Raw genomic sequence first — 22,494 nt, 5'->3', positions numbered from 1 at the left:
GGGTTTTTGCGAAACAGCACTGGGACTCCAAAGGAGACAGGAGCTCATACTTTAGCCACCTGGTTTCATTCACACACAAACATTAGGCTCCACAGTGATGTCCACAAAACATAACTAGATTTGGACCAGGTTTTCTCTCTCTTTCAATCCTGGTATGACATTTAATAAGCTCTTTGATTTTTGTTTTTCTTAGTTGTTTGTTAACCAAAATTATTGGATAAAGTTAAGTATGCTTTGCATTTTGCTTTTTGTATTCACCTCCATTATATCTCAATTCACCGTTATTGCCTTGACTACAAAAAACATTTTTAGTTTGACCACAGCATTTTTTCCTTGCTCCCACCTACCTTCTAAACCAAAGCTAGACATATGTGATTATGGCAGCCTAAAACACCACTTGGGCCTCTGAGTGCTGCATATCCCGTTTGGATTTGTGGTTTAGCTGGTGGGTGTGTGTAAACATGTACAACCAGTCTGCTCTCTGGAGACCCTACAATTGCAGGGTTCTCTATGGCGTGTTCCTTCACCAAAGGGCTTCACTTGGACTTCAAAGATTGCCATGCTGAGAGGTGTGCAGTGCTTCTGCCAGTCCGTCCCCTCTCCTGTCTTCTCATGCGGAGAAAGGACCATGAGAATCATATCCCTACTAACCTAGTTGAGGTGCTCAGTCAGCAGCGAATGTCTGTGTTTATCCTTTTCTATGAAATTTACTCAACTTTTCCTCTAGTTTCTACCACAGTACAGTAAATGAAAAGACCTGGATTTGAACAGTAACATGATGTAAAAAAAGATACCTTTCACGTTTCTTCTCTCTTAGACTCTTTCTTCCTCTTCCAGTGTCTTACTGATCCAGACTAGACAATATGTGTGTGTGTGTGTGTGTTTGTGTGTGCTCAGTTATATCTGACTCTTTGTGACCCCATGGCCTCTAGCCTGCCCGACTACTCTGTCCATGGGATTTTCCAGGCAAGGATGCTGGAGTGGGTTGCCATTTCCTTCCTCCTCCAGGGGATCTTCCTGACCCAGGGATTGAACCTGTGTCTCTTGCATCTCCTGCATTGACAGGTGGATTATTTACCACTGCACCACTCAATACACTTAAAGATAAATGGTGGAAAGATTCTAGAAGGAGAAATGAAGATTTTGAAAGCATACATTTAAAATTATATATATCGAAGTACATTTTTGTCCTTGAAAAAAGCAAAAGATGTGTAAATTTAAACTCCAGATTGGGCCTAAACCAATGAATTCTACATGGTGGATGAATTCATTATGAAAATAGCTAAAATATACTCTGTTTTCTCATCTCTAAGGACACAAAGAAGGAAAGGAAGCTTGCATTTGGGGATATGGTATATTTGGTAAGAGAAACTCCCACCCACCATCACCTCCCTCAACCAAGCCTAGGTTTTTCTGATCATTTCTCTCCAGTTTCAGCTCTTAAAGGAACCAGAAATAGACACACATCTATAGTGGGTTCAATTTAAGGCCTTAGTGAAGGTGAAGGTGAATTTAAGACCTTAGTGAAGGTGAATTCACTGATTCCTTTATAGGGAACTAGAGATTACTTCCCTGATCAAAACTGTTCCTTTATTTCTGGGTGAGTTTGACTATTATTTTTTAATCACATTCACCAACACAGACTAAGTTTGGTTCCTGGAGACTCTAATGAGTGTCGAGAGTAAACAAACACACTAGATGGGAAAGTGGTGTTTTACTTTCAAAATTAGCTTAGCACACATTGACTTCTTTTTATTTTATTTTAATTTATTGAAGTATATTACAATGTTATATTCAGGTATACCAAAAATAGTTTGCTATTTTCATAGATTACACACCATACGAAGTTATTATAAAATACTAACTATATCCCTTGTGCTGTGCATTTCATCTCTGGGACTTATCTACTTTGTAACTGGTAGTTTGTATCTCTCAATCCCTTTCACTTATTTCACCTCTCCTCCTACCTCTCTCCCCTTTGGTAACACTATTTGCTCTCTCTGTCTGTACTCATTTGCTTTGTTCTTTAGATGCCACCTATAAGTGAAAACATACAGTATTTGTCTTTCTCTGTCTGACTTATTTCACTAAGCATAATGCCCTCTGGGTCCATCCATGTTGTCAAAAATGACCAAATACCATTCTTTTTAATGGATGAGTAATATTCCATCATTGTGTGTGTGTGTGTGTGTGTGTGTGAGTGTGAGTGATAGCTCCACAGATAAAAAATCGGTCTTCAATGCAGGAAATACAGAAGACACAGGTTCAGTCCCTGGGTTGGCAAGATTCCCTGGAGGAGGAAATAGCAACCCACTCCAGTATTCTTGCCTGAAAAAATCTCATAGAGGAGCCTGATGGGCTACAGTCCATGGAGTCGCAAAGAGTAAGATGCAACTAAGCATGCATGCATCCGTGTGTATATGTAAGTATACATGTGTACAGCGTCTTCTTTACCTGTTGATGGGCACTTAGGTTGCTTCCATATCTTGGCTATTCTAATTAATGCTGCAGTGAACATAGGGGTGCATATTCTTTTCTAATTAGTGTTTTCATTTTCTTTTGATAAATATCCAAGGAGTCGACTTGCCAGATATTAAAAATAGAACATGTTGTCTTCTATCTTGTTGGATTTGTGTTTCCCTTTCTTTGAAATGTCTTGAGTTGAAGCAATAAGGCAAAATAGCTGCAGAGCCTGATGTTTATTATTTTCTTGTATTTGTCGACATAACCTATTCTCATAAATCCAGCTCTAGGGTAAAGATAATGTGTGAGGAAGATGCTATATTCAGATTGTGGTGAGGAGAACATTTTCTCTCTCTCTTTCTGCTTTCGCTTCATTAAGAATGTTGCTGTATTCACTGGGATTTGAAAAATAAGGCGCCAGTGTGCTCTCTGCCTGTGTCATCTTACCAGAGAGAGAAATAAATAACCCAGTCTAGGGTCTGTGCTGACAATATTGCATGACTAAACTTCCACTGACCTAAAAGCAAAATGCCTTCATTGCAAAGCTCTTTTAAGTCTCACTCTCCAAACCTAGCTGAAGTTTCTTGAATTCTTATTGTTGGCTGCTTTTTAGATATGACAAGTCCAAAGAAATACAAACTATGTCAGTCCATTTACTAAGGTTTCAAGGTTTTGTGACAAAACATAATCTGCCAGGCCTGGCATGGTTAAATATAACCATAGAAAAACTCACTTACTAAGGGAGATGTCAGGAACAATGATTTTTTTCCCCTAAATATTCTGTAAGCAATATCTTTTCTTTCGAAGGTAAGTGGGGCAAGAAAGCAAGAACTCTCCACCAGTGCTTTTCTCTCACTAGAAGAGACAAAGAAGCAGCAGAGAGCTGAGCTCTGCATTTGAAACGGCTGAGTATTTGCACCTGAATGAACCGGAGCAGATGTCCGGGTGTAGGGGGAGGCCTCCCCTAGGCTCTGGGTTTGGATTGGTTGAAAGATGTGTGAGTGGCAGGTTAGATGGCCAATAGCAAAGCAGTGATGCCATGAGCACCACTGGTCCAGGGAAGTGGTAACTGGAGCTGAGACTGGTCCTGTAGAAATATTGGGGGAATCTTTAAAATGTGAGGGAGAAGAACTAATCCCACATACTTCATAGCAAAGCCTTAAGTAAGTAAATAAATTTTCAGTTTAAAAAAGAATGAGGTTGGTATTTTAAAAATGAAAACAGCAAATATCTTTAAAATGAAGGCAGGTATAATTTACAGTCTTTTTAATCCTTCAGTCATTTCAGAAGCTTTGTAAGAAAACAAATCTAGGGATCATTCAATGTGTGCAAAGTTCACTGATTTTAGGTCTTGACTACGTGTGTGTGTGTGTGGCTAGAACAGTGGAGGGGTGGGGTATACAAGGAAGTCAGAAAAAGGGATGCAAACCTCACTGTCTATTCCCGAGGTTCTTACTGTCTGGATGGGAACACAGACAGAGCATGAAGATGAAGGTGGCATCTGGAAGGAGCAGACCCCCTAACCGTCCTGTAAAGTAACCTGAAAACCTAACCTATTCAAATCTTCCTTGGAAGGAAATAGTATTAATGTATTAATTTGTTAACAAAGAGACCGTGGTTGAATTTCTAGGGACAAGGACCAACTGACACTTAGGTAGTTGGAGGCAGGTTTTTCTCCGGAGTGAATCAGTGCTTTCTGTTGCCAGTGAATTTGAGGTTCTTGCTTCATCACAAAAAAATCTGGAGACAAAGTCATAGGTAAGATGTGGATTTATTTAGAAAGAAACACACTCCACAGACAGAGCATGGCCCATCTCAGAAGGTGAGAGAGAGAGCCCCGAAACATGACGTGGTTAGTTTTTATGGTCTGGGTAATTTCATAGGCTAACTAGTGGGAGGATTATTCCAATTATTTAGCGGGGAGAGGGGAGGATTTCCAGGGATTGGGCCACTGCCCACTTTGGGCCTTTTATGATTGCCCTCAGAACTGTCATGGTTCTGGTGGGTGTGTCATTTGGCTTATGTTAATGTACTACAATGAGTGTTTACTGAGGCTCAAGGCCTACTGGAAGTCAAATCTTCCATTATTTTGAACCCAGGTAGTTCTCACCAGTCTTTGTCATGTGCTATGTTTATGTCATTCATTTAAAGATTGTGCTCTGCCCCCTTCCCTCCTGTTTCATCTCCACCCATCTTCCTGGAAGGAGATAAAAATTGAAGCCCCAACAAAGTGGACTTGAGATGGGAGTTGGAGTGAAATACTCCCTCTCTTAGGATCTGAGAAGATAGTTTTTACTGAAACTGGAGAGGAAAACTGCCTGGAGAGACTGGGGCCTGGGATGGTGCTGGGTAGTCTGGCCTCTCTCCTTGGAGACTATCCAGTTTCTATGTGGGAGGCTGGCCATGTACCAAATAGGGACCACATGTGTACAGCAATTTCCATTTTTCTTTGCACTCGCGTTGAATTTTCAAAAAGGCCTATAAAAGTGTCAGCCTGGTCTCAGTCATGGGGGAAATTAGGGCAAGACTTGTTTCCATTCTTAGAGTTGTACAGAGAAGAATGAAAGAGGAGTGGTCTCTGTCCACAAACCAGAATTGGAGTCCCAGGGGTTGGGCCCAGAGAGGCAGTCTCTCCAGGGTCACCAGCAATGGAGGTGGAGGCAGGGATATAACTACACATGAAGGACCCAAACCAAGGACCCAGGGCTATTTGTTCTGGAATGTACCAAAGATAGGGCCTCAGAAAACGCTCTGAAATAGCAGGGGTCTTTTTGATGGAGCAGCACAGGGTTCAATCTCTGCAGAAGCAGATGGCAAACACCCTTGTTGTTGGTCAGTCACTGGCAAATGCTCTTGGCAAGTGCCAGTTTGCAGTTGACAAAGGGAAATGTGAGTGACTCCTTGGCTATAGGGGTGAAAGATCAACAAATCAAACCAAGTACTCAGTGTTAATGACTGAATACTTGTGACCCCAAAATTTGTATCTTGAAACCCTACTCCCAATATGATAGTATTAAAAGGTCAGGCTGGTAAGGGTACAGTAAGTCACCTAAATATGAATGAGTTTTGTTACGAGAGCACATTGGCAAGTCCAATCTGTCTGTTAAGTCCAACAAAGTTAGCTGAGGTACCCAACTAACACAGTTAGCTGTATAATACCATTAAGTGAAGTGAAGTGAAAGTCACTCAGTCGTGAATTCTCCAGGCCAGAATACTGGAGTGGGTAGCCTTTCCCTTCTCCAAGGGATCTTCCCAACCTAGGGATCGAACTCAGGTCTCCCACATTGCAGGTGGATTCTTTACCAGCTGAGCCACAAGGAAAACCCAAGAATACTGGAGTGGGTAGCCTATCCCATCTCCAGCGAATCTTCCCAACCCAGGGATTGAACTGGGGTCTCCTGCATTACAGGCAGATTCTTTACCACCTGAGCTATCAGGGAAGCCCTTATAGTAGTTTTAAAATAGTTTCACACAAATAATACATTGAAAACAAACAAAAAATAAAAATATTTTTAATCTTACAGTACAGTACCTTGAAAAGTACAAAAATACAGCACAACAGCTCCACACAAGGGTACATTCACATCTTTAAAGTTCAAAACTTAAGTTTCATGTGTTGGGGACTTGCTGTAGTAGAAATTAGATGAGGTTATGAGGGTGGAGCTCTTATTAGGAAATAGATGAGGTCATGAGGGTGGGATTAAGATTCAGAGAGAGTTTACTTGCTCCCTACTCTTTGTCACAGATGCATATAAAGAGCAGGCAGCCTCTGCAGCTTGGTCGAGGGTCTTCATTAGAACCCAGTCAGGCTGGCACCCCAATCTAATGCCCACTGTCCAGAACAGTGAGAAATACTCTTTGTTTTCTATAAGCCACCAGGTTGTGGTATTTTTGGTACAGTAGGCCAAAGAGACTAAGACACTTAGGGAATATAGAATAAGTGGGTTGACAGAGTTGGGTGAAGATAGTGAGCTAAGAGGAGCTTCGCTGGTGGTTCAGATGGTAAAAGAGTCTGCCCATAATGCAGGAGACCTGGGTTCCATCCCTGGGTCGGGAAGATCCCCTGGAGAAGGGAATGGCAACCCACTCCAGTATTCTTGCCTGGAGAATTCCATGGACAGAGGAGCCTGGCGAGCTACAGTTCATGGAGTCACAAAGAATCGGACATGACTGAGTGACTAACACACATACACAGTGAGCTAAGAGTCACAGGAAAGGTATGTTTGAAGTGAAGTTCTAGGGAAACTGGGACGCAAAAAGTAAGCATTCTAACTGCTAGCTGGGGGAAACCTGCAGGCTAGGCTCTGATGATATCCAAGCCTTGTGACTGATGGGACTTTCAGGCTGCACACCATGCTTCATGCATATCCTCCCCCCAAGATCTGCACTTGATTTTGTTGTTGTGCTGTGCAGTGAGGGATCTTAGTTCCCTCACCTGGGATTAAACCCCCACCTTCAGCAGTTCTAAACACTGGCTCTTGCCTCATGCTCAGTTGCTTAGACACGTGTGACTATTTGCGCCCTTTAGACTGTAGCCCACCCGCCTCCTCTGCCCTGGGATTCTCCAGGCAAGAATACTGGAGAGAGTTGCCTTTTCCTCCTCCAGGGGATCTTCCTGATCCAGGGATCGAACCTGTGTTTCCTGCATTGCAGTCAGATTCTTTATCCCTGAGCCATCAGGGGAAGCTCCTTAAATACTGGACCGCTAGGGAATTCCCTAGATCCACACATTTTAAGAGGTGTTTTCCTGTGCAGGAGCAGAATTACTCATGGAACTGCGATCCTCCTTAACTTCTCAAAGACTTCGTTTCATCATCCACAAAAAAGGGGATAATAACAGTACCCACTTCAGAGGGCTCTTGTGGGAATTAAATGAGTTGATTCTTGCAAAACTCTCAGGACAGCAACATCTAGCATAAGGGAACAGTGCAGTAAGTAAGAGCCATTTCTACCTAACATGCCTTTGCTCTGTGTTCCAACTGCTTTGCATGGATGAACCCATTTAATCTTCACAACAACTCTGGGAGATGAATACCATAAACCCCATTTTACAGATGGGAAAACTGAGGCCAAGAGAAGTTAAAGGAACGATCTAACACCAATATGTGTGTTGTAAGTGATGGAACCAAGCTTATACCCACATCATGACTCTTTACCTCCACATATAGGGGCTCAATAAAGACTTCTTGGTATGAAAAAATGGGTTGCATGGTGGTGTGGTATGCATGATGTGGAGAGCAACTGTAAATACATGGTCAACTCATAAAAGCAAGATTTTTTCCTCATGTTTAATAAAATCTTTACACAATGAAGTCCAACTTTTTAAAAACATAAGATCCAACAGCTCCTAAGAACATTAAAGAGAAAAAAGAATTTACTGTAGGCCACCGTGAATTACAAGGTGTAGAAGGACACAGTTTGATTGATCTTTTTCCTGATATGCCAACAACCACAGTGGGAGAAGGTATTGCGGTTTTAAAAGGCCACAGTCTATCTTTGGTTCTTAAAGATCTGGAATGCTTGTCAGCATGTTTCTTCAACTTCCTGTTCTCAGCCTGTTTTGAAGACTGTCTAATGTGAAACTGTCCACTTCACCATGAATTCCTTATTTATATAAGGAATTATATGTTATTAAATATATATTATTATCTCCTCACCCCACAAGTCCCCATTGTGCTTGCCTGCTAAGTCATTTGAGTCGTGTCCAGCTCTTTGCAACCCCAAGGACTGTAACCTGCCAGGGTACTCTGTCCATTAGATTCTCCAGGCAAGAATACTGGAGTGGGTTACCATTTTTGCTCCACAAGTCACCATAGCACATTTGTAATTCATTTGTCCTAATTGCTCTGCTTACCATCTTTGTAAACTTGTTTATTTGAAAAAGGTAGGAGAAGGGTCTCAGGTACAAATTAAACCAGCATTATCTGTATATGTGGAATCGACAGTGGACAAATCCAACACTTATTTTCTCCAGTAACTGGCTTCTCAACTTCTTTCTACATCATTCTATGAGCCCTCTGTTGGTCCTGAACCCAAAATCCTGTTTGTCATGGTCATCTCATGTATTCTTTTTGACTACAAGGGAGTTTCCCCATGCTCTGCCAATAAGAGATGCTGTCGATAAAGGCTAACTTCGCTGACATTTCTGAGCAAACTCTGGGAACTGGAGGTGAGTCGGTGAGTGGCAGTCTCCAGGGCCAGAAAGAAAGAAATATTTTTGTTTTAATAACAACTGGGGAGAGCCTGTTCTGTTCACAAAAATCATTAGTTTTTATTACTATAAGATGCTCCCTTATGTAATAAGTGTGTGCCTGTGTGCTAAGTCACTTTGGAAATGTAATAAATAGGGAGCTTTAAAAAATCAGCTATGCAAAATGAGGGGGTTGTGCTGTTAAGAGGAAAATGAAATGAAGAAGGCATTCTCAAAGCTCCTTGACCAGAATTTCCAAAGTTCCTGCTTCTCCATCCAAATCCATTCCAGTCCCAGAAGTTGTGTGCTGCAGCATGAATATCCCTGGGACGATTCTGAGTTCTGTGGCTGGCGGGGACTCCAGAGAACTGGTGTCCATCCTACTAATGTCTAGGGAGGCTAGTTCACTTTTCAGGTGATTCTGGTTGTTTGGTTACTACCCCCCACACTCCTACATCTCTCCTCATCCTCCTCCCCTGTAAGGACTCCACCTCCCTCCACTGTGATCTTGGAATTTTACTGATTAACAAATCAGAAATGATGTCTAATGTTTACCTAGTGACTGTGTGCTAGACTGTGCACTCAGTGCTTCATACATTATTCACTGACTGGTCAGAGCTGCTCTCTAAAGTAGGTACTATCGTCCCCCTTGCTGGGAAAGAGGCTGAGACTTGACCTTAAGAGTCTACCTCGGGTCTCCCAGTGGGGAAGCAGCAATGCCGTGATCCTCTCTGTTCTGCCTGACTCCAAGGCTTCTTTCTGTTTCACACCAGTACCTCACAACTTGTTGATATTCAAACCCCAAGGAGTCACATTCTCCTACATTTCTTCAATTTGAAAATCCCTTAAAGGGGAATATTTCTGGGATGGAAAGTGCTTCTCATCCTCAGGTTTCACTTTTCTTGTTACAGTCAGTTTTGCTTTCTAGAGTATTCAGCACTAGTACAATGGGTTTTCAGAACAGATAGGAGAGGAACCAACAGGAATATTTAAATTATCTTCCCCATCACTAAGAGTCTGTGTTAAGCATTCAAGTTTGTATCAAAGAAAGATTGGATAGTTTACATCAACCTCTGACCCTTTGGCCTCTGAAATGAGTACAGCTGACTGTGCTCTGGTTTGAAAAACTGAAATGAACCCAGTGGCCTCTTTTTCTCCTTTTCTTTCTTCTTTCTTACTTCTTTCTTTTTCTTGTTTGTTTTTGTCTTGTTTGTTATGATGATCTTCTGCTGTTTGGGATCTTGGTTCAGTTGATAAGCTGATAAAAACTTGGCCCCTCTACCTAGGATCAGGCACATATATTTATTTAAACACATTTTGGCTATGGTCTTAGGGATCTTAGTTCCTCAACCAAGGATTGAACCCAGGCCCATGGCAGTAAAAACTCAGAGTCCTAACCACTGGACCCCCAAGCCTGCCTTTTTTTAAACACAGTCAATTAGATCCCAAGTACTCAACTGATGCGGGAAAAGAGTTTTTCCAAAAGGTTATAGAACAGCTTTGCACGTTGCCATGTGTCTTTTATACACTGTTTTTAAAGATTCCCCCGAGAACAGAGAAAAGGAAATTCATGGCCTCTCTTGTGACGTTAGTAAGCTTTTACCTTCAGGTTTTATGAAGAAAAAAGTGTCACTGTTTCTAATCACTATGGTCACTTTAGTGCAGCAGGGATTGTAAAGCTCAGTTGTGTCTTAATTTTTCATTGCTGTATTTTATCCCATTATATGGTTACACAGTAGGAACATCAGTCAGTTCAGCTGCTCAGTCGTGTCCGACTCTCTGCAACCCCACGGACTGCAGCACGCCAGGCTTCCCTGTCCATCACCAACTCCTGGAACCGACTCAAACTCATGTCCACCGTGTTGGTGATGCCATCCAACCATCTCATTCTCTGTCATCCCCTTCTCCTCCTGCCTTCAATCTTTCCCAGTATTAGGATCTTTTCCAATGAGTCAGTTCTTCGCAGCAGGTGGCCAAAGTATTGGAGTTTCAGTTTCTGCATCAGTCCTTCCAATGAATATTCAGGACTGACTTCCTTTAAGATTGACTGGTTGGATCTCCTTGCTGTCCAAGGGACTCTCAAGAGTCTTTTCCAATACCACAGTTCAAAAGCATCAATTCTTTGGCGCTCAGCTTTCTTTATAGTCCAACTCTCACATCCATATATGACTACTGGAAAAACCATAGCCTTAACTAGACAGACCTTTGTTGGCAAAGTAATGTCTCTGCTTTTAAATATGCTGTCTAGGTTGGTCATAGCTTTTCTTCCAAGGAGCAAGCGTCTTTTAATTTCATGGCTACAGTCACCATCTGCAGTGATTTTGTGGTAGGAACATACTACATATTTATCTGTTATACCTCTGATGGGCATTTAGATTGTTTTTATTTTAAAGTTGTCATGAGTAATGCTTCTGTGAAAGTCCCTGAGCATGTCCTCTGGTGCTTATATAGACACTTACTTGGAAGGGAACTTACTTTTATGGGACACTTATTTTGGAGGATGGGTACATTCCTAGATGTGAAATTTATTTGAAAATGTTCCCTGACTTTAAATCTTGTTTAAATAAATAGCTTAGGTATGAAGATTATAGTGTGTTTCCTTCCCTTTTGGTGCAGAAAACAAATTCATTTACAAACAAAAATAATTTCAATTAGAATTCATGAAAAAAGCTAATCTGTAACCGAAACGTGGAACTATCAGAAGTACCACAGCAAAGCATGTCTTTTCTGAGAGCGTCATCAGAAAGGCTTTTTGAAAAACGTCACAAGGAAACCAAGTTAGCCTCCTTTAAAAGCACTCTGAAGAATTCAAAGGACAGAAAGAGTTCTCTTTTATCTGAGGAAAGCAGACGTGTCCAAATTGCCCTATTTTAGCATGAAAACAAAAAAACACAATAAAAAAAAGGAATCGATCAGACTCCACATTCTTTATGACTTTTTGACACCCTGCAATTTGCCATTTCCAAAGCTGCATTATGATCAAATAAGTCATTTTGCTTTCTCATAAAGGAGTCCTAGCTTTCCTTTAATGAAGAAGAAATAAAACAGTTATCCCACCCGGAAGGCCTGGCGCATACTACTCCACAGCCCTGAGAAATAGATTTCTGCAGGCTTGTGGGCAAGACTCCTGAAGACTCCTGGCCTCCTCCTCATCCCTGGCCTCTTCTGGTCCAGACACTTTCCCAACATCACCTCGTGAAAGGGAGCATCTGTGTGAATGAGCACTGCTCCACTGTGTCCACTGCAGGCCAGAAAGCTCTCAGTGCCTGTGATGAATGCATTTCAGAGTGGATCAAGGAGATACCTGAGCTGATCTGAGGCCTCTGAGGAGTCCTCAGTTCTGTTAATAAAGGACCGAAGCGGGACCACTGCACCTGGAGATGTTACGTCTGGATCCGGGTCCCTGGGTCCAAGATGGTCTCCAGCAGTCAGGCCAACTGAGGCCACAGTTCCCGGGGCTTGTTCCCTCATCTCCAAGATACAGTCAGCCTCAGATGAACCTTATACTCCTCCCAGTTTTAAGAATTGCATCACTGTGCTTTTTGCTCCAACATTAATTTCCACTGAATTTCTTTAGTACCGTTATTGAATCTCTCCATTACACAAGGGAGATGCTATTAAGATTATCTTGTTAATAAAAAAAAAAAAAATTATCTTGTTAATGAATAACAGACATTTTCCAGTGAGCCCCATCACCACCACACACTTTTAAACCAGCTTTGCTTCTTCACAAGAACTCTCTCTGTTTCATCCAACAGAAGAATGATTTTCCCTCCGTGACAGGGAACAAGCGATGGCTCACAAAACTAGGACGTTGGACACACATAGCCCAGTGTAGTGGTTACATCACTGACTCTGGAGCCAGAAAGCTTGGGCACAGATTCTGACTCCACCATTAGACTGGCTGTGTGACTGTTAGTAAGTGACTCTCTGTTCCTAAGTTTCCCCATCTGTAAGATGGAAATGGAGAAATGATAACCATCTCATGGGATTATAGTGAGGATAAGTTCATATTTGTGTGGCACTTAGAACAATGCCTGTGTGTGTTAATCACGTCAGTGGTGTCCAACTCTTTGAGATCCTATGCACTGTAGTCTGCCAGGCTCCTCTGTCCATGGAATTCTCCAGGCAAGAATAATGGATTGTGTCACCATTTCCTTCTCCAGGGGATCTTCCCAACCTAGGGATCGAACCTGGGTCTCACGCATTGCAGGTGGATTTTTTACCATCTGAGCCACCAGGGAAGCCCAGTACAATGCTTGGCACAGGACAAAGATTAAATGGGAGTTATATATAGAAATAGATACATTCAAAGATATAGAAAGAGAATAGATGGATGGATAGATAGACAAAGGATGGATCGATGGGAGAAAGAAAATGGAAAGATCAATTGATGATAGATAATAAATGGTTGGAAAGAAAATAGGTAAATGATGGACAGATGAGTGGATGGATGTATGTATGGATGGATGGAAGGAATAAAAGAAAGAAATTTGGATAGATTGATGATAAATAAGCAAGTAAACAAGCATAAGATCTACCTTAGAAACTAGAATGTCAAATTTGTAGCTGTGAAAGAACCAACTCACCCATAGTACGTATAATATCTACCCCATTGTGAATGTGAGTAAAAAGGGATATCATTAAATAACAATACAAGTACATGGTCTAAGTATATGGGTTATGTTCTATAAAACAGTCTTCTAACAATTTGTGAGTCTAAGCATTTCCACCCACAGGATTAATAGCTTGGTGATTATAGCACATGACAAAATCACTATAACCTCAATGCAAATCCAATAGAAAACAACAAACTCAGTAAATATTTAACATGTTTAATTACTTTAAATTAATTAAATTCATTATTTAGTTTGTTGGCTGTCATTCTGTAATGATTTTTTATGTGTCCATGAAGTGACTGAGATCTGCATTGCCCCTTTCAAAAATGCTCAAGACATGGTGTCCTGAAGATCAATATCATTATCATTTTGTCCAAACACAGCAAGTGACCTTGAAAGTAAGTGGAAATCTGAACAGAGATGAGCAAGCATAGAAAATAGAGGTGCATCATAAATTCAGTGAGGTAGGAGGACCAGCTTTATGGATGCAAGTCAATGGTCACAAGTCTTTGATCCACAAAGTCACCAGGGAATCGGTAGCTGTACCTGGTGGAGGTGACAATCTCATGTATCTTGGCACATAGTGGAAATTCTGAGGATCTTTATCACCTATGATTCTGAGTTTAGTAGATGTGAAATGGAATAGCTGACAAATGTTATCCACTTTGTACAGTCCACCTCTGATCAAGTGTCACGGTCCAATGTCTTTCAAGATTCAGCCTTTTTATTGCTTTGAGATCTCTTCTCAAGGTCAAGGGGAAATTTTATGAAGGAATGAATTACCCTGTTCTGGCTTAGCGTGGTTTTAATTTCCATTCATCCTAACAGGTGCGTTTTGGGGGGTAAGTGATACAGAGGTGCATAAGGGAGCCATTAATAAAGATTCTCTTATATTGCCTTTAAGTATGGATATCAGCAAGTACATGCGTCTAACATCTTGCTGCTAATCATTAGTTTATACTCATTATCAGAATGTTCATGAGACACAGCTGGACCCATCTGGATCAATGAATACTTGGTAAAGGGGGAATTCACATTAGCGAATTTTTGTGAACCATTTTTTTCAATTATTAAAGGAGATTATAAATTGAAATAAAAGTGAGATGCCATTTTTCACTTGTCATATTTCCAGGATTCAAAAGTTTTTGTCACACCATGTGGCTGACAGTGTCAGGAATCAGGCACTCTCTATTTTGGGGGGAGAGTAAATTGGCACAAACTCTATGGTGGGTAAAGAAAAAATTTTAATGTACATGACCTTTAAGTCAGCAGTTCCGCCTCTAGAAGTCTACACACACAAAATGTATTTTCATCTTGTCTTACCAACACATTGAAATCCCCATCAATAGGGTACAGATTAATAAAATATTCCAGATAGTGAAGTACTATTGCAATTGTAAATATTTGTGATAATACAAAAGTTGTGATATTTTATGCCTGAATCTGATCAGAACATCTCCAGAAACATCTCCAACTGAATGGCTGTAGATATAAAAGAAAGTTTTTAACCTGTTCTTGTTTGTTTTAAATTTTGTGCCACCTGCATACATTACCAATATAAAAATCATTAACAAAAAGATGTTCAAAAAACTGGAGCTCAGTCTTGTGCCTAGAAACCAGCTGTTCATTCTCAAGCACACACATAGGCAAGAGATTTCATCCTGGTGAGGGGCAGTAGTTTCCAGAGGGCACTGATGTTTCCAGAACACCCTTGCAAGGACTTGAGTCAACTAAGAAGTGAAATAAGATCACTACACTCTCCCTTGGCCTGGTTTTGTCCTTTCTCCACCCCCTTAAAATCGAAGGCAAGTGTTTATTTCTGCTTCCCTTTTCTGCCTGGCCAATGCTCTCTTCCCTGGGTTGGCATTGAAACTGTGGGAGAGAATAAACACATGGAGAGGAAGACAGAGGATCTGCTTGCAGTGATTCGCCTATGGGCTGTTTCTTCACATCTTTGGTCTGTGTTTTAGTAGCAGTGTGATGATGCGCTGAAAATCAGAGATAGAATTGCAGATGTTAAAAGCTGATCGTAGCTGACGTTCCTCTGGTTCCAGGAAGCACCAATCCCTGCCTGTAATAAACTCCTCACCAGTCTGTATCACGGGGAAAAAAAATACAGACAAGAGAGGGAGTTCTCTATCCAACTAAATGCCATCCACTTAAAATTCTGAGATTCTCTCTCTTCTATTTTTAGTATGTGTTAAAAATGTCTTTCCTTTAATACAATCTCAGTGATGGCAGATGGGAACAGGCTAATTTTGTTATTTGTTCTTGTTAATGCCCCAACTTAGCATATAAGATACTGGCAGCCCTAGCTTGGTCCTCTAAATATTTAATTTGATGTGCAAATTGTTGTGTTCTGTGACACCCATAGTCTAGAGTCCCTTGTGTAGGCTCAGCCTGGATTTAGACACCTGCAGAAACTGAGCCCAAAGAGGCTATGAACCTCAGTCACAGATGGGAGACCCCAGGGTCACTGCTGCCTCAGCTGTACTTGAACAGCCTCCAGGCAAGGTGAGAGGGAGCACTGACCTCCCTGGTAGCCACATGGAAACCTAGTTAGGGCAAATCCTGGCCGTTTGTGAAGCCATCCACGCGGTAAAGCGCTCACATCATTTAATCTCCATCTTTAGCCAAAGGTCCTGTAAAAGAGGGAGAAAAGTGATATTAACCATGGGGCTACCCTAAGAGCTTGAGACAAGACACATAGCATGTGAAAAAGTCCTACTCATGTAGTATATTAAATAACATACTTGAAAGAGCATGTGATACCAAAATTTCCCCTCTTTTGTGCCCTGTGATCTTCGTGTGACCAGTGGGAATTCCTCTGACCACATTTAGGAAAAGATTTCATCTTACCCTAATCAGGGCACAGTGTGGTATAGACGTCTCAGAGGAGTATAGCCTAAGACACTTGAATGCTTCAGGCTCTGTTTAAGCCAGAGGAAAATCTGTGGAGAATTCCTCTTGGCACCTGCATTGACAGGTGAGTCTCCCTATTATGAAATCACTCCCAGAATTGAAGTTGTTGCAGAAAAGTCAGTGCACCTCTGGTGGAATGAACCTTTCTCCTTTTAGGTCTGGCCCGAGTGAAAATGTCAGGGCCTGGTCCCTAGAGCAGGGCTGCCATGGTGAGATAAATCCAGGTCATTTTGTTTTCTTCTCTCTTCGGGGTTAATACTCCAGCTAAACTTGAACAGGGATTTGTCAAATGCATGAGGAACTCGGGTTATCTATTGATTAGGGCTGTGAGTTATGGGTAGAGACCCACCCAAAGCCCAGGTCTGATCATCTTCCCCCCACCCAATTCTTCTTATGAAAATATTTATCTTGTTGTCTTGTGGAAACTTCATTTTTCTCAGTGATGGGATTATATCAGTCTCATGAGGGTTAAAAGCCAAAAGCCATTCACAACTGCCATTTTTCATCCAGCTGCACTCGGAGTGCTCCTCCAAGTTCTGGGGATCAGGCAGGGCTCTTCTGGCTGAAGGACGGAGAATGTCAAGAACCAGTGCCTGGATTCGGACCACCTTGGAACTCTTTTTTTTTTTCTCCTTAACTTGATATATAGTTGATTTACAATGTTGTGTTAGTTTCAGGCATAGAGCAATGTGATTCTATTATACGTAGAGATATATCTATTCTTTTACAAATTCTTTTCCCTTATAGATTATAATAAAATATTAAGTATAGTTCCCTGTGCTATACAGCAGGTTCTTGTTGATTATCTATTTTACATATGGTAATATATACATATATATGTTAACCCCAAACTCCTCATTATCCTTCCCCCCGCCTTCCCCTTTGGTTACCTTAAGTTTGTTTTCTATGTCTGTGGGTCTATTTCTGTTTTGTAGATAAGTTCATTTGTATTCTGTTTAGATTCTACCTATAAGTGATATCATATGATATTTGTCTTCCTCTATCTGACTTACTTAGTATGATATCTCTAGATCCATCCCTGTTGCTGCAAGTGGCATCCTTTCATTCTTTTCTATGGCTGAGTAATATTCATTTAGCATAAATATACCACTTCTTTATCCATTCATCCGTAAATAGACATTTAGGTTGCTTCCCTGTCTTGGCTATTCTAAATAGTGCTGAGATGAATATTAGGATATACGTTTCTTTTTGAATTAGGGCTTTTCTCCAAATATATGCTCAGGAGTGGAATTGTAGGATCATATTGTAGTTCCATTATATTTTTAGCTTTCTAAGGAACCTCCATACTGTTCCCCATCATGGTCATACTAATTTAAATTCCCACCAACAGTGTAGGAACGTTCCCTTTTCTCCACACACTTTCCAGCATTTATCATTTGTATACTTTTTGATGATGGCCATTCTGACTGTGTGAAGTGCTTCACTGTGAACTCTTAAGAGAGATACACTAACAGGAGGCCAGCCTGCCACAGTCAAAATAGCCATGTGGACTGCTATAATAAAATACTACAGACCTGGTGCCTTTTAAGCAAGAGAAATTTATTTCTCACAGTTTTGGAAGCTGGAAATTCCAAGATCAAGGTGCCAGCAGATTCAGGGGCTGGTGAGAACCTATTTCCTGGTTCATAGATATCCATCTTCTAGCTATAACCTCATGTGGCAGAAGGAAGAGACAAGGGAGCTCTCTGGGATTTCTTTTGTAAGGGCACTAATCCTATTCATGAGGGCTCCTCCCTCATGACCTAATCACCTCCCAGAGGCTCTGCCTCCAGATACCATCACACTGGAGTCAGGTCTTCCACTTGTGGATATAATGAGGACACAAACATTCAGTTCATAGCAAGCAGTAACTATCCCATAGTTTGCATGCCCACAAGTTCTTGTTTTAGACTAGCTCAAAGCACTCTATCTAAATGTATTGGGTTCATTTTTAAAACATCCCTGCAAGACATGGAAATCTTTAAATCCTGTGCCACTTGAACAGATGAGAAAGAATCATCAAAAATGTCTGTAAAAGATTTGGGAGGATGAGGATCTTTGCTCCCACAACCTGTATTTGAACTCCAGAAAGCAAGGTGCCCTGAAAGGTATGGATGGTGGAGTTGGAATGATTATCCTTGGCACATCCCAAGGTACGCTGCAGGGGGTGAAGTTGGAATCTCTACAAGCTTCTTTTACTCCAAATGGTAGAGCAAGTAAATGACAGGTGGCAGGACTGAAAGAAATCAGACAAATATTTATGTGTTCCCTCCATCATCAGCCCAGAGTACCACTGCATGTGCCTGACACGAGTTTCACTGCTTGTTGGTTTTGAAAGTCTTGAAATTCATCCTTGTGAATGAGTAGGGGATACGGGTATGGGAGGCAGGGCCAGAGTGGAGTAGAGAGGACAGATGCAGAGAAACAGAGCCTTTGTATTCGTCAGAGAGGCTGTCAAAATTGAAAACGCTTGGTGCGTGGGGAAGACAAGGTTGCTTGTGTAAGCTATCTGACAAATGAAATGAGGCAGACACTGTGGGCATGGTCTGCTGATAGAGGACCCTGCCCTGAGCCACAGCAGTGCCAGCCTGCCACAGGCCCTATACAGGCAAACCTTTAAATTAACATGTCTGTCCTCTGAGAGACAGCTGGAGCAGTCAGGCGAGCCTTTATTACTAGACCCAGACAGGCAGCTGTCTGTAGGGCCATCAAAAGAGCCTGTTTTACTTAAGCATGCATATTCTTAAAATCCCTCTCTTTCTAGTTTTAAGGTAAGGCAGAAACTTGACAGACAAGTACATCAATGTGAAAAAGTGAAAGTGTTAGTTGCTCAGTCGTGTCTGATCTTTGCAACCCAATGGACTGTAACCTGCCAGGCTCCTCTGTCCACAGGATTTCCCTGGGAAGAACACTGGAGTAGGTAGAGATTCTCTTCTCCAGGGGATCTTCCTGAACCGGGGATTGAACCCGATTCTCCTGCATTGGCAGGTGGATTCTTTACCATAGCGCCAACTGGAAAGCGCCTTGCTTGCAGACAATTGTACATAATAGAAATTGTCCGATATAACTTGAACCACAAGAGAACCTCACCTCTGCACAATGTTCAAGCTCTAAAAGTGGATGATTTGTTTCAAAGCTGCAGAATAACATAGTTCTGTCTCAAAGACTGGTTTGCCATAGCTTCCCTCAGGAAGACTGAAGGGAGACTGGTTTCATGTCTGTTCAAGGAATTCTGCCAATCCGTCTTCGAAGGACTTTTCTTTCATCTAAGTCCTGTCACCAAAATACTGAGGCTGCTGAAGGAAGTTTTTCATGGACTTTGGGAGAAGGAAATGGTCAATGAGATTCAAAGAGAAAGAAACTCGAAATTTTTAAAAATACCCACCAATGTTATGATTTAGATGTGCAGAGCAGGTTCTAGCGTTTGCCTACTATATTAGATGTGTTGCTGATTAATTGTTCTCAATTGGCAAGCTTCAGCACAGTGGTGGGTGTCAGATTCTTCTCAGATGGCCATGAGGCGTCAATGACTGAAGTGTATTTGTTTCCTCAATGAGACGTATACATCTGTGGGATAGTGTCAGGATCTCAAGCTGCCAGTATTGAGACACTGGCTGCTACCTTCTCAAATCCAATGGTCTCTGGGCTCAGACCCCCAGAATCCATCACTGCCCCCAGCCACACCCCTGCCACTTACTTCTGCAAACCCCATCCTCAGGACATGTGCTCTACACCTCATTCATTCTTGTTCATTTCCCATGGGATGGAAGTCATGTCCTTCCTATTTTTTTTTCAATCAATGAACCCTCTCATCTCCCAAGTCCCAGAGTGAGTGCTCCCCAATAAGGAAGTACATCCTTTTTTCATATTCTCAAAAAAGGATAGTATAAAATTTTATCAGCACATCTTGCCATGTCTTCTGTAGACCATAAGTCTCAAAGAAACAGCCATGTCTTTTTTATTATTATTATTATTGAAGTATAGTTGCTTTGCAATTTTGTGTTGGTTTCTACTGAACAACCAACTGAATCCGCTATATGTATACATATATCCCCTCTTTTGTGGATTACCTTCCCATTTAGGTTACCACAGAGCTCTGAGTAGAGGTTCCTGTGCTATACAGTAGGTTCTCATTAGTTATTTTATACATAGTAGTGTATATTATGTCAATCCTAACTCCCCCCAATTCACCCCACACCTCCCATCCCCCCTTGGTATCTCTATGTTTGTTCTTTATGTCCGTGTCTCTATTTCTGCTTTGAAAATAAGTTCATCTATACTATTTTCCTAGATTTCACATATATGTTACTATAAGATGTTGGTTTTTCTCTTTCTGGCTTACTTCACTCTGTATGACAGTCTCTAGGTCCACCCACGTCTCTGCAAATGGCACAGTCTCACTTGTTTTTACGGCTGAGTAATAGTCCATCATATGAACGTATCACATCTTCTTTATCCAGTCCTCTGTTGATGGACATTTAGGTGGCTTCCATGTCATAGCTATTGTAAATAGTGCTGCAGTGAACCCTGGGTGCATGGATCTTTGAATTATGGTTTTCACCAGGTATATGCCCAGGAGTGGGATTGCTGGGTCATATGGTAGCTCTGTTTTTCTCTCTTTAAGGAACCTCCATACTGTTTTCCACAGCGGCTGCACCAACTTACATTCCTACCAACAGCATAGGAGAGTTCCCTTTTATCCACACCCTCACTAGCATTTATTGTTTATAGACTTTTTGATGTGGACATTCTGACCAGTGTGAGTGGTACACCATTGTAGTTTTGGTTTGCATTTCTCTAATAATTAGTGATGTCATCTTTTCATGTGTTTGAAAGAGCTGTGTCTTGATCTTCTTAGTAGTACAAGGACTCATCCCAATACTAGCCCAGTTGCTGAATAAATACTTGTTAAAAGTTTATGTGAATAAGTGAACAAATAAGCATCCATACTTGATATAAGCATCAGTGAAACTTCTCCATAGATATGGCTTTTCCAGTAGTCATGTGTGGATGTGATAGTTGGACCATAAAGAAGACTGAAAGCTGAAGAATTAATGCTTCTGAACCGTGGTGTTGGAGAAGACTCTTGAGAGTCCCTTGGACCGCAAGGAGATCCCACCAGTCAATTCGAAAGGAAATCAATCCTGAATATTCATTAAAAGGACTGATTCTGAAGCTGAAGCTCCAATACTTTGGCCACCTGATTCAAAGAGCTGACTCAATGGAAAAGATCCTGATGCTGGGAAAGGTTGAAGGTAGGAGAAGGGGACAACAGAGGACAAGATGGTTGGATGGCATCAGTGACTCAATGGACATGCATTTGAGCAAGCTCTAGGAGATAGTGAAGGACAGGGAAGCCTGGCGTGCTGCTTTCCATGGGGTTGCAAAGAGTCAGACACAGCTGAGGGACTGTGTCTGGTAACAACATAGTTACCAAAAATGTGTATCAATTAGAGTTACTACCTCATATGGGTGACATCCACAATCCGCTACCAGTCTTCCCATTCTCCCTTCATACTAACTCTCTTCCAGTCCATCTTTCCCCTTTGGAAACTGTTAAGGCAGCTTTGCTCCTAAAAGTAGGATGTTTTTGATACGTCGTTCTTAGAGCTCTAGCTCAAGAATATTAATTACTCACACCCCAAATTATGCACAGTTTCTTGTTGCTGAAGTTTGCTGTGTGTATTCTAAGAGAAGCCATGTCTTGGGTTGCTCTTAAAATCATGTAAGGTCACTGCTGAGACTGGGAGATAGACTGCCTTAGATGAGAAATATTAACTGTTCTCCATAGGCTGATCCCTGTCCATGCCAGGAAGAGGATTAATGAAATACACAGTATATTTTTTATGAAATCCCAGATTTTTGAAATACTTTGTCCAAATTGAATTCTAAAGGCAAGGGGCTCAAGAAAACCTGATTTTGAAAGCTCTCCGGAGTGTCTCAGGAGACCAGAACAGTATTACATTTGTGCACACACCTCGCCTCTCCTGCGGTCTCCAGGTTATAAGGCCAACAGGTCACTCTTAGATGTGGTGAGAGCAGGTACCTCGCATTTTGGGTTCCTTCGGGTCAGGTAGAGTTTTAACTCTACTTGTTTAAAAGATGCAACTACACGGCAGGACTTCTGCTGGTGCTGAGTCTTGGTGGCTGACATTGTTTGCTCTGGTACTTGCCTGCATTGCAGACATGGGAAACACATTAGCTCATAGGGAGGTTTGTGAATATGAGTTCACCCATCAGGGAAATATATTTTCTGTACACTCTTGGCTATTAGAGCCATTCATCACAATACTGTCGCCC

At 41.5% G+C, this 22,494-nt stretch overlaps 1 protein-coding gene and 1 long non-coding RNA gene across 2 annotated transcripts in view; one reads left to right on the top strand and one right to left on the bottom strand.

Annotated features, from left to right (window-relative positions):
* FRMD4A (FERM domain containing 4A) overlaps positions 1 to 22,494 on the top strand; it is a 509,371-nt gene that overhangs the window by 106,783 nt on the left and 380,094 nt on the right. The gene's annotated exons all lie outside the window — the stretch shown is intronic.
* Positions 14,504 to 22,494, bottom strand: part of LOC122681970 — a 30,353-nt gene continuing 22,362 nt past the window's right edge. Inside the window, exons 2-3 of the long non-coding RNA XR_006337178.1 lie at positions 15,805 to 15,914; positions 14,504 to 15,260 (exon numbers count right to left, since the gene is read on the bottom strand). This is a non-coding gene — a long non-coding RNA (uncharacterized LOC122681970). The remainder of the gene's footprint in view (positions 15,261 to 15,804; positions 15,915 to 22,494) is intronic.

The sequence above is a fragment of the Cervus elaphus genome, chromosome 23 (genome assembly GCF_910594005.1).
Source record: "Cervus elaphus chromosome 23, mCerEla1.1, whole genome shotgun sequence".
NCBI classification, from domain to species: domain Eukaryota; kingdom Metazoa; phylum Chordata; class Mammalia; order Artiodactyla; family Cervidae; genus Cervus; species Cervus elaphus.
The sequence above is the reverse complement of the archived record's forward strand: the minus strand, read 5'-3'. Positions and strand labels throughout refer to the sequence as shown.